Source organism: Prionailurus bengalensis, chromosome D4 (genome assembly GCF_016509475.1).
Source record: "Prionailurus bengalensis isolate Pbe53 chromosome D4, Fcat_Pben_1.1_paternal_pri, whole genome shotgun sequence".
NCBI lineage: Eukaryota > Metazoa > Chordata > Mammalia > Carnivora > Felidae > Prionailurus > Prionailurus bengalensis.
Window position 1 is genome coordinate 90,311,237 of NC_057359.1, and position 13,138 is coordinate 90,324,374.

General features: G+C 51.2%; 1 protein-coding gene across 1 annotated transcript in view; it reads left to right on the top strand.

Annotated features, from left to right (window-relative positions):
* CFAP77 (cilia and flagella associated protein 77) overlaps positions 1-13,138 on the top strand; it is a 131,576-nt gene that overhangs the window by 21,455 nt on the left and 96,983 nt on the right. The window lies entirely within an intron of this gene.

Consider the following 13,138-nt stretch of genomic DNA (forward strand, 5'->3'; position numbering starts at 1 on the left):
ATCATGACCCTAGTGAAGTGGTTGGATGCTTAACCGACTGAGCCACCCAGACACCCCTTTTCTTTTTCTTTTTCTTTTTCTTTTTTTCATTAATATTTTTATTTATTTTTGAGAGAGAAACAGAGCACAAGTAGGGGAGGGTCAGAGAGAGAGGGAAACACAGAATCTGAACCAGGCTCCAAGCTCTGAGCTCTCAGCACAGAGCCCGACGCGGGGCTCGAACTCACGAACCGCGAGATCGTGACCTGAGCCGAAGTCGGGCGCTTCACCGACTGAGCCCCCCAGGCGCCCCGGCAGGAATTCAATTCATATGTTATTTCACGGAGCCCAGCATGACCTGACCCTTCGATACCAGGAGGGCACCCCAGGGTCCTCCATGTTTATTTCAGCCCCTTAAACGCTTGATGATTTCAGCTAATGACTTCATTGGCACCCACTAGTGAAAGAAAGAAAAAGAAAGAAAGAAAGAGAGAGAGAAAGAGAGAAAGAAAGAGGAAGGAAGGGAGAGAGAGAGAGAGAGAGAGAGAGAGAGAGGATTCAACTTGTTGTCGATCTGCTAAATGGGATTTTATGCTAGTGAGTCTGAGTTATTGTTGCCCAAGGGCATTTGCACAACAGGGTGCTTGTGCTGTGGGGCTCGGTGTCACCGTCCCTGAGCTGCAGGGGTTCATTTCCCAGGAGAATCCAGGGAACGAGGAGACAGGAGTCTGGTTATGGATTTGGCAGGTGTATTCCTTCCTCCTGGCTGCCGTAACAAACCATCAGAAACTGGATGGCTTGAAACCATGGAAATATATTCCCTCGCAGTTCAGAGAGCATGTGTCTGAAATCAAGGTGTCACCCTGAGAATCTTTGAGAATCCTTCCTTGTGTCTTTAAGCTTCTGGGGGCTCCAGGCGTTCCTTGGACTGAATCACTCCCGTCTCTGCCTCTGTGGTCACATGGTCTTCTCCTGTGTGTCTGCCTTCTGCTATTCTTTCTTACTTTTTTTTTTTTTGAGTTTATTTTTATTTATTTTAAGAGAGAGATAGAGAGTGACGGCGGGATGGGGCAGAGAGAGCGGGAGACAGAATCCCAAGCAGGCTCCTCACTGTCAGTGCAGAACCCAACACGGGGCTCGAGCCCACGACCGCGAGATCATGGCCTGAGCCGAAATCAAGAGTCAGATGCTTAACCGACTGAGCCACCCAGGCACCTCTATTCTTTCTTATAAAGACACTTTTCATTGGATTTAGGGCCCACATGGATAATCCAGGATGATCTCATCTCAAGAGCCTTACCTTAATTACATCTGCAAGGACTCATTTTCCAAATAAGGTCACACTCGAAGGTTCTGGGGATGTGTCTTTTGGATTCCACCATTGAACCTGCCATAGTGGGACTGGACCAAATCAAGCCGAGTTATGCATTTGATCCCAGTCAATTAAATGAGCAAAGAATTTGTTCCCACCCCTTTTGCATGGCATGAAGATATATACAGGGTGACTTTTATAAAAAGACCATTCAGAAAATACAACTTTTTAAAGACTTTGCTCACTGACCATTTCACCATACTATATTTACAGTTGCAGATTGTAACAGGGTAGCCGTTAAAAGCGATACTTATGGAGACTTCAAGCAATGGGGAAAATGCTCAGGGCATAATGGTAAGGTGGGGAGGGGTGAGCAGAACGTAAACTTATACCTCTGGTGTGGTTACAGTTTTGCAAAAATTATCCTTGGCCATGAACAGGGTTGGAAGGGAACTCTGAAAAATGAACGTGGTAACAATTACATATAGGGGATAGATATCCTAGATGGCTCTTCCCCATCACAATGGAAACCTTCCTGTTATGAGGATGATAAAAAAAATTATAATAGAGGTTGCCTCTCAGGGGGACTCTTGAGATACAGGGACAAGAGAAAGACCCTCTCTTCATTTTCCACCTTTTGTATCTTTTGAACTTTGAGCCACGCACATGTGATTCTCATTCAAAACACTAAATACATAAAAAGATGAAGTGTCCTATTGCCACGAAGCCTCTGATCACTGTCTCCCCCAGAGCTGAACCTGCTTTCTGAAGATTCCCTTAGCCCTTTCTACAGGATTAGCGTGTTTATCGTAGAGTTCTGCGTTGGGCTGCGTACTTCTTGCATCTGGAGTGTAGACAAGAGCATGCCCTGAGTCCTGAAGGAGAAGGACCATATGCTACACTCCAGGAACAGAAAGATGGTCAGTATCTGTAGGTTCAAGTTCAAGGCAGGAGGTGGCAACAGAAGGCTCTGGAGGAAGAGGTCTTGGATGCCATCATAGGGGGCTGGGCTTTATTTGAGGGCAGTGGAAAGCCATTGAGAGGGACGTCATTACATTGGCATTTTATTTTATTTTTTATTAGAGAGAGAGAGAAAGAGAGCAAGCAGGGAGGGGGCATAGGGAGAGAGAGAGACCCTGGGATCATGACCTGAGCCGAAATCAAGAGTTGGATGTTCAACCGACTGAGCCACCCAGGCGCCCCTGCACATTGGTATTTTGGAACGATCACTCTGAATGTAGGAAACAAGTTTGCAGTGTTTTCACCATATGGATGTAACAGATGTAACTGAACCTCCAGAATGTAGGTAATAGTAAAATGTAGTCAAATGATTAGGAAATTATGAGTTTTGAGTATTTGTTGCCTTTTTAAAAATATTTTTGAAATATTTATTTTGAGAGACAGTGCACGCGTGTGCGCGAGCAGGGGAGGGGCAGAGAGAGAGGGAGAGAGAATCCCAAGCCGGCCTCACACTGTCAGCGCACAGCCCGATGCGGGGCTCGATCCCACAAACTGAGAAACCATGACCTGAGCCGAAATCAAGAGTCAGATGCTCAACTGACTGAGCCAGCCACCCAGGTGCCCCATATTGCCTTTGTGTTTTTTAATATAACTTACTTAATTATAAGCTTATTATATAATTTAGTTTTTAATAATGGCTTTGTTTAACAATAGCTTGTAAAAGGCCTGAGTATTTGACATCTGGCTCTGGTGAGCTGGTACAAAATGACTCTGCACACCCCTGCTTCAAGTGAGTCTCAGATGTACGTATTTTAGGAGAATATCGTTGCCACCACAAAGCAGAATCTCTGGGATAAGAAGATCCCTGAGTTCCCCTTTATTTTGCAGGGTAGGGGAGATAGTCACAGTTGTTTTTTATTTTTTTAATTTTTTGTTCATGTTTATTTTTGACAGAGAGAGAGAGAGAGAGAGCGCGCGCGCACGCGCGCGCGCGCGGGGGAGGGGCAGAGAGAGAGGGAGACACAGAATCCCAGGCAGGCTCCAGGCTCCGAGCTGTCAGCACAGAGCCCGACGCGGGGCTCGAACTCACGGACCGTGAGATCGTGACCTGAGCCGAAGTCGGACGCTCCACCGACGGAGCCCCCCAGGCGCCCCCAATCACAGTTCTTAAATAAAGTCTTAGGAGGAAGTTGAACGTGACATTTCACTTGCATTGGGCCCAGCCCTAGGTCCCCCAAAGACCCGGAGGTGGAAATTGGTCAGCCCACAAGGGGCTTTTCTGGTGGGGCACGCGGGGTCGGGGCTCCCTGTCCCTTCACTTGCTTACATCGCTGGCTTTGGCTCCCGTGGTGAGGCCGGCCCGGGCAGCATGTTCCTCCTCCCACCCGCCTCTCAACTCTGGGCCAAGAGATTCAGCTCTTCACGGTCTGTTTCCATCTCCCCAACTCATCCGCAGGGACACCAGCCACGGTTCCAGTTCCAGCTCCTTCTGGGTGATCTGCCTTACTCTGCACGTCCAGAGCCAGCCTCTGTCTTGTCCCTCGATCCTATGATCACCACCCTGGGAGGAACGGGGAATCTCACTGTCACCTGCGCGTGTTCCTAAAATAGCTGTTGAGTGACAGTCCAGCCCCCTTGATGTGAAGCTTGCACAGACCACCATATTCATCACCACCGCCCCTCTCTCACCCACCCCTGCGTCTTCAAAACAACACCAGGATTGGTGGGACCGCCGCCCCCCTTCATCTTCAAAGTGAAGCGTGCAGAAGCTCACCCCATAAATCTGTCATTTGCATATGTTTCTCGGGGAGGAGGGGAGAAAGGAGGCTGGGGGCCAGGTATTCTCATGCAAGCCTACTCATTATTTACGCAGACAAGGAGATATTTCAGTAAAACTGCACTCGACTCTGAGTGACAAGGTATCTTTCTGCAGTGCAAGGTTCAGGGAAATTGTAGTGAAGTTGACAGCTTTTTAATGTACAGTTTCTACTCCACTGAAATACGGCGTGTTTTTATTTTGGAAGTACAAGATGACCTGTTTATTAGCTGTGATTCAAACTGAGTTTACATGCTTGGAAACACAAAGGCAGAGGAACAGCTTGTTTCTTGGGGGGGGCGGGGGGGCGGGTCATAGACGCTCCCTCCCCTCCCCTCCCCCCCAACACATTTAAGAAAACACTGAATACATCGAGTGTTCTGAATCGCAGTGGACGTGGTTTTCCTTGATATGACAGGCTACCTTGGAATCACGGGAAGAAGTTGCCAATGGCTTTCATCCTCCTCCTTGGGGCAACCAGGCAGTGCTTAGGTTCCTCTGTGCCGGGGAGGCAGTGACATCTGGGGAGACAAACAACCTGGGATTTTGACGTGGGGACCCACCCCGTTCTTCCGCGGCGGAGCTTGGGGGTGGCCTGCCCGGGCTTTTGCCCTACCAAGTGTGGTTGCTGGACAAGCAGAATTTGCGTCCCTGGGTGCAGAGAGAGTGTCAGCTGCCACCCCACACCTCCCATATCAGGATCTCCCATTTTGACGAGGTCCCAGGCCATCTGTTTGTTCGTTCCCAGGGTCCCCGGGATCCTTTGCCCAGACCAGCTAGAGCTCAGTTGCTGGTGTCGCTCACTTACTCAGTGCACACTTATTTGGTGTCTACCGAATGTTGCCGGGAAGCCAACTTAGGTACTAAAGGAATGCAGAGAATAAGACAGAAAAAGCCTCTACTCTCCCTCTGGGAGCTTGCAAACCAAGGCGGGGGCGGGGCGGGGGTGGGGGTGGGGAAGCCAGATGCGGAACAAGGAACGCAGGTGAATGGATTCCAAACCCATCCTCGCCCGGACAGGACGGCGTTTGCATCTCCGTGGGATTAAGTGGCAAAACCCAACCAAATGGGCAAAAACACATCCGTGTTATGGTTCTCCCACATCAGAGCCATTCTCGTAGACCTTAGTTTAGAAGTTTTTTTGTGCTTGGATTTTTTTTTTTTTTTTTTCCTATCTCTGCTTTCTGTCTATGGACCTGCCTATTCTGGGTATTTCATATAAAAGGAATCCTCTAATACGTGACCTTGGGTATCTGGCTTCTTTTGCTCAGCATAATGTTTTCAAGGTTCATCCACGTCATAGCATAGATCAGTCCTTCTTTCCCTGTTGTGGCCAAGTATTCTTCCATTGTGAGGATAGCGCAATTGACTTATCTAGTCATTTGTTGATGGACATTCATGTCCTTGAAAAAAAAAACCCTTCCGGGAGTTCCTAGGTGGCTCAGTTGGGTAAGCATCCAGCTCTTAACCTCAGCTCAGGCCTTCCTCTCGGGGTTGTGAGTTTGAGCCCTGCGTGGGGCTCTGCACTGGGCATAAGCCTACCTTAAAAAAAAAAAAATCTTTCCATTTAAAATAGGCCTGTGTCTGTTTTACGGAAAATAGACTATGTTGTAAGCTTCGTGAGGCCACGATGCTCATTTTGGATTGTTACAGCATCCAATGTCAGTCGTCACTTACATGGGTTATAAGGCTCAAACCGGAGTGTGACCCTGAAAATAGAGGAGTCCAGGTTACATGCATGGGGCTCCTGGACACGCACTTGAGTGGTAGATTCCGGCGCTTGAAAATCACTTGTTTGGGTTTGCAAAGCATGACGTTTGTACCTGCTACGCTGCATGAAATCGGCGGCAGTTCTGGGCCGTTTTCCCATTTTATTCCCGCAACCGTTGAGTTCGTGCAACAGCCATTTTCTGAGGCTCAGCTCTGCTCTGGGCCCTGGAGAGGTGACAGTGGCCCTGTGGCCCTCCTGGCACCCGGACGCTCCCATCACGAGGGCGTGAGCAGCCACCAGGGTCCACCCGGTCCCTCCCTGCCTTCTGAAGACGCCCCTTCCCACTTCCTACGGAGAAGGGGCCTTGCAGCTCTAAGGGAAATGGAGGCCTTGCGCATAAGCAGAATCAACAGAAGAAGGTATTTGTGAGGATACGGCGCTCAGATGGAGCTTTCCAGCCGAGTAAACCGAGAGCCACCTGCAGCATTGCCAAGGAGACAAATGCCACATCTGGAAAGAGATCTGCATAATCCACAGCTTGTCATTTGGGCAGGAAGTATTCCCTCTCCTTTGAGAATCTGCCTAATTATGGGCTGGATACGTGCCAGGAAAGGGGACCGAGAGAGAGAAACGAAGCAGTGCACACAACACATCCAAGCCACGGAGCGTCCTCCCCGAGTGTGGCCGCGGTGTGGGCAGGGGCCCGTGGTCAGATGGAGGGAGCCAGCCGAGGCAAGGCAGGAAGGCGATCCGAGACCTGCGGGCCGGCCCGCGGAGTCCCGGCCGTGGTCTCCTGGAACGCAGCGCTGTTTGGAGCCTTTGTGAGACGTGATGCAAATCATTTGTTGCTCTTGGTAAAATACTGACTTCCGCAAGTTCTTGCATGTTTGTCCTTCCTTTAAGCGTTTAAGAATCGTGGTGAAATACACACGAAACGCACCATCTTAACCATGTTTCGGTGTGCTGAATGCATTCACGGTGTTCTGCAGCCAACGCTGCCAGCCATGAACATGTTCATCTTCCCAGAGTGCAACTGTCTCCGTGAAAACACTAACTCCCGACTCCCTGCTGTCCCAGCTCCGGGCACCCACCGCTGTCCTTTCTGTCTCTATGAATCTGACGACTCTAGGGACCTCATATCCGTGGAATCGTACAGAATCGGTCCTTCTGTGTCTGGCTTCTTCCAGCACTATGTCCTCCAGGTTCATCTATGTTGTGGCAGGTGTCAGAATCTCCTCCCTTTTTCTGGGTTTTAATACCCAGAAAATGTGTGGGTCGTGGATTGATGGACACACACTTGCTTGCTTCCAGCTTTTGGCCATTGAACAGTGCTGCTGGGAACACGGGGGCAGGTTACTACCGACTTTTTTATGTTTTTTAAATTTATTTTGAGAGAGACACAGAGAACGAGCGAGCATGTGAGCTGAGGAGGGGCAGAGAGAGAGAGAGGGAGAGAGAGAGAATCCCAAGCAGGTTCCACTCTGCAGTGCAGAGCCCAGTGTGGGGCTCAATCCCACAAACCTCGAGATCACGACCTGAGCTAAAATCCAGAGTTGATGCTTAACTGACTGAGCCACCCAGGCGCCCCACTGCTGACTTCTAAACAACAAATAGAGAATTCTCTAGCCCCACTCTTCGTTGAATGTTTTTTTTTTGGGGGGGGGGGCTTGGGCCCTCAGTGAACAGCAGACGCCATTGACTCTTACACCAACCATCACGCCAGTTACGAAGGACCGTTCTCATTTAATTGTCCTATGAGTGATCGTGGGAGGACTTTCCTCCCGGGCACTGTGAGCACACGTGAACTTGACCTATCAGATGGTTCACGACGGGCAAAGGTTGGGAAGAGCCTCCTTAACCGCCAGGAAATCAGAGTCAGCTCTGACCTACACCCCGAGGCCGCTGCCCTCAGCCTTTGGAGTCCGCCAGGCGCGGGCCGTCCTTCCATTCCATCTTTGCCACAGAGACACCAGCCCTAAGGAGGCTGGGACAGGCATCTCACCGCTTCTGCGGCCTGGGGAGCCTGTAAAAAATGTGGCCCCCTGGGCCCCACATCTAGAAAGTGTAACTCAGGAGGGGGCCGAGGAATCTGCATTTTGGTGATCCCCACGCAGGCCGGGCCCCGCCGACGGGCACCGGGCCGTGTGGTTGCACTGATGTTTGAAGGAGGCAGAACCGGATGCTGGCTCTCCGTCCCCCGGGTGCCCTGCCTTTGTGGGCTGACAATGCCAGAGACGGGGTGAGCACACGAAGATATGTCAGAGGCGGTCAATTCCTTACCAGCATGTCTGGCGGGCGGGGAGGGGGGTGCTTTACCTTGATTTCAGAATTAATAGGCCCCTGTCCCCTCTTTTGTTCATTCCCAAGTTCACTGCTTTCTGTGAGGCCTCTGGCACTGAAGGGTTGAACGATAGGAGGAGGTCAGGTCAGAAAAAGCCGGTGAGAAAGAGCTGGGCCTGTACTCATCCTGGCCAAATGCCTCGGAGATACTCCGCCTGCATCAGCAGCGGCCACGCGAGCACGGCTGTTTCCGTCCTTCCTCTCCCAATTGGACACAGAATTGCACCACGGTGGCCACACTGCGGTTTCCTGAGGGCTCCGCTCTGCGTGGGAAAGCACGCATCGACATCGGCTCCTACAAGCTACGCGTCCCGGCAGCCTCACGAGAGAGGAATTCGTACTCCCATCTTACAGAAGGGAAACCTGAGGCCCGAGCAGGTTGGGTGGCTAGCCCCCGACGTCTCAGACTCAGGGAAGCGGGAAAGCCAGGATTCAAACTCAGGTCTGACTCTCCAGAATCCACGCTCTGCCACGGATTCCACGTCTCGTGTTTTCCGCCCCCCCTTAGAAGCGACTCCGGAACGAGTGAAGCCTGACGCGGAATGCCGAGGCAGGAGGTACACCTCCATCTGTCAATTAGCACCTGACTCTTCCTAGGGATGCAGAGAGGGAACTAGGTCAAATTAATGGATCATTTTCTATTTCAAGGGACCCCTCCCAAGGAAAAAAAAAAAAAAGCCATATTATTCTCATTCTGGTTTCATTTCAAGCCCCGCAAAGAATTGAAAGCAGGCCCCAGGGAGACGAAAAGCAGTTCACGGGGCAAAGCCACGAAGCGGCTGCATCTCCACTCTCCGCTGGGACCGATGCTCCTCCTGCCCCCCCAGAGCACGTGGCCTCTCCTCTCTGCCCCCCAGAAAAGCGGGCTCAGCAGGCCTGGCTCCCGTCCACGCGGGCCACGGTGCTGGCTGGCACCCAGCGTGCCCTCCCCGGGTATGTTCCAACTCGCACTCCTTTTAAGTGTGCTAAGCTACCCACTGTGCGCACGGGAGGCCTCCCACAGCCGGCACAATGCATATGCCGCAAGAGTGGAATTCTAGAAGGCCAGAAGGTAGAACGCGCCGGAAAACCGGCCTGATGAAAGAACCAGCCTGCTGCCTCCATTCTGTACGCAGCCCTCGAATATTTCTTGATAAAACCACCCAACGTTCCAAGGGTATCTGCTGAAGGGAAAGACCTACTTAGGAGCGCAGTTTACACGGCATCAGGGTTCTACCTCGAGCTACTGTCTTACACGCTTAGCGGATGGTGGGGGGGGGGGAGGTGGCCATTGCAAGGCAACATTGGTCTCTTGGGTGGAGGGCTAATTTGGCTTTTGAGTTTAATTCGAAAGAGCGGAGAGAGAAAAAGCTCAGATCCCAGTAGGTCAAAATCACGCGTGCGTGCGCACACGCGCGGATGTTGCACGTACCACGCAGAACTTTGGCGGCGTGACCCTGGGAAGACGGGGGAGGGGAGGCACGGAGTGGCCGTCGTGTTCGATCAGAGTCAATACAGCACGCCGTTTCTTGGGGCATCTTCTCTCCATCAAGGGCTGCGTCCAGCAGTATAACGCGGTGTTTAAGGCACAGCCTTGACTCAAACTGACAAACGGACCTGGTTTTGAAGCCCAGACCCACCGCTCTGAGCTGTCTGATGTTGGCAGGTATTTATTCCACCGCTCTGAGCGTCCGTGTTTTGTTGGCTTGTTTGTTTTTGGTAAAACCGGGCAGTTAAGACCCACCTCCTGGGGTTGCGGTGGGACCCCCGTCAGGACGTGGAAGTCAGCCCTGGGCAGACTTGTTGGAACACACTCTGTGCTACACGAGGGGAGTGTCCTGATTAGGAGGCAGGGGACCAGGGATGAAGGAAGGAGCCCGGGCCCTGCCTCTAGGCTAATGGAGAGACAGACCCATCTGTCCACCTGCCAAGACTGTGGTCAAAGTCCAACAGCGGACGTGATAAGGACAGGGCAGCTGGAGGAGAAGAAGTCTGAGAAGGCTGAACAGAGGGGGCCAGTCTGGAGGTTGGTTTTAGATTTTTTTTTTTCTCTCTTTACTGCTCTGTAAGGTATGATTTTCACACCATCAAACTCACCCATTTTAAGCAGGCGGTTTGGTGAGTTTTGGTGATTGTGCACAATCACGAAGCTCCCATCACTGTCGAGATACAGAGCAGTTTCCTCGCCCTAAAAAGCTTCCTTGAGCCCCTTTGCATTTGATGTCCTTTTCTGGCCCTGGCCCCAGGCAACTACTGATTGCCTTCTGTCACTGCGGTTGGCCTTCCTAGAATTTCATATAAATGGAACCATACAGTTCACAGTCTTGTACGTTTGACTTCTTTCCTTAACAGAACACATCCGAGAAGCATGCGGGGTGTGACGTGTGATAGTAAAACTCATTGTTTCTTTCCTTTTTTTTTTTTTTTTAATTTTCTAAAAACTGTTTTATTCATTTTTGAGAGAGAGGGGGACAGAGGATCTGAAGCGAGCTCTGTGCTGACAGCCGCGAGCCTGATGTGGGGCTTGAACTCCCAAACTGCGAGATCATGACCTGAGCCGAAGTTGGATGCTCAACCGATGGAGCCACCCAGGTGCCCCTTAAATTTTCTTTATTAAAAAAATTTTTTTTTTAACATTTATTTATTGTTGAGAGACAGAGTATGAGCAGGGAAGGGGCAGAGAGAGGGGGAGACATAGCATCCGAAGCAAGCTCCAGGCTCTGGGACGTCAGCACAGAGCCTGGTGTGGGGCTCGACCTCATGAACTGTGAGATCATAACCTGAGCTGAAGTCAGACGCTCAACCGACTGAGCCACCCAGGTGCCCCATATATATATATTTTTAATGTTTATTTGTTTTTGTGAAAGAGAGAGAGAGAGACAGACAGACAGACAGACAAAGTGTGAACAGGGGAGGGGCAGAGAGAGAGGGGGAGACACAGAATCCGAAGCGGGCTCCAGGCTCCCAGCTGTCAGCACAGAGCCCAACGTGGGGCTCAAACTCACGAACTCCGAGATCATGACCTGAGCCAAAGTCGGACACTCAACCGACTGAGCCACCCAGGAGTCCCTGGTACCTCATTGTTTCTTATTACCAAATACTTTTCCATCGAATGGATGGATCGCCGTCTGTTGATCCATCGACCAGCAGGGTGGCTGACAGTTTGGGGCTGCTGTAAAAAAAAAAAAAAAAAATGCTGCAAATGTCCCCATGCACGTTTTTGTCTGGACGTGTATTTTCATTTCTTTTGGGTAAACATGTAGGAGTGGGATTTCTGGGGCACGTAACGGGTGCGTGCTCAACGTGGTAAGGTTCCGCCATGTTGTTTTCCAAAGTGGCCACACCATTTTGCGTTCTCACGAGTTGCGTATGGGCGCTCCAGTCACCCCGCGTTCTCACTGACACGCGACGTCAGTTGTCAGTATTTTTAGCTTGCCGCCCGAGTTTGGGAGGATGACTCAAAGTTTGGTAGGCAGATGAGAGGGGCAGCATATTCTAGGTAAAGAAAATAGCAGATGGGGAAGCAGGGAGACGAGGATGCCACGTGTGAGAACAGCAGGTCCGCCAGTCTCGCTGGGGCAGAAAGGGTGCGGTGCACGAGCGAGGAAGTTGGCAGAGCAGATGACCTCAGGATGTGGCAGATGCTGGACATGGATGGGCCTAGACTGTGACTAGTAAACACAGTGACTACAATCAGCACCCCTTAAATGCTGCATACCAGGTACCAAGCTTCAGTGATGTGGGTCTTCATGTTATCCCTTCTACAAATGAGGAAACAGAGGCATGACGCATTCATATGGCCAGGAGGGTCCACATAGCACGTACGCAGTAGAGCAGAGATTTGAATTCTGGCTGCCTGGCCCCACGGGCCACGTGCTTAAAGGGCCCCCTCCCCAAATCCTACTTCTGACCCAACGGGCCACGGGATGCTTTTAAAGGTTTTACGCGGGGGAAATGGAGCGAATAGACTTGGTTTTTTCGTGAGACCAGTGGGCTCACAAGTGATGATGGTTTGGAGGGGGTCAGCCCCGGGGGCGGGGAGACCCAGGGGAGGCTCCCGCCACCGTGCCACGTAAGGAGTGAAGGTAGGTCTTCGGTGAGTCCACAGCAGTGGGGAAGAAACTAAAGGAATGGACCGGAGAGCTGCTCAGGGGGTGCCTGACTGAGTGTGGAGGGCCACAGAAAGAAGCTGAGAATTGACATCAAGTTTCTGCCGTGGGCAACTGAGTCCATGGAGGTGCCACTAACCAAAATAGAAAATTCCAGAATGGGAGCGCGTCTGCACAGAGATCGTGACTTTGGTCTGGACAGTGGGTCTGGCACAAATTATGGTCTTTCAGGGCTGGTGGCTTTAACCCACGAGGGGCCTAAAGTCATGTGAGGGTTGGCGATTCATGGTTGGGTGGAGATGTGAATTTGTGTGTGTGTGTGTGTGTGTGTGTGTGTGTGTGTGTGTGTAGGGGCCATTTAAATTAGTGAGTGTGCCTTGTCAGCTACCGGGTACCCACAGAGCAACCTCACTCTGTAGTTCTCTCCTCGTGGCACAACACTCGTGAAAACCCATTAACCCTGTCCCCACCCCTACTGCTCCCTGTGAGTTCTTGGCCACTCTTGTCTGCTCCACAAGTTCCCTGCTGTTGCCTCCTGTCTGGCATCTCCTACCTGCTCTTGTCCCCTCTGCTCTGTTCCCCACACAGAGTCTTTTTCCAAAGTAAAAGAATCTTCCCCAGATGAGTCCGTTCGTATCACTGCCCCCTTGCAAGGCAATCAGGGCTCCCCTGCAGTGTCTGCAGGGCTGGTGGCCGTGGGTGTGTCCCCTCCTCTAGCTTGGTGTAAGCGTGCAGGGAATGGACCACGGCAGAGAGATCGTTTCTGCAGTTTATGCCTTGACAAGAGCAGCAACATGGCCTCTTTGGGAGCCTAAGGGGAAATCCAGTTTGTTCATAAGTACAAATCTGTTGTGTTTGTTAAAAATTTTTTTTAATGTTTTTATTTTATTTTTGAGAGAGAGAGAGAGAGAGAGGGAGAGAATGAGCCGGGG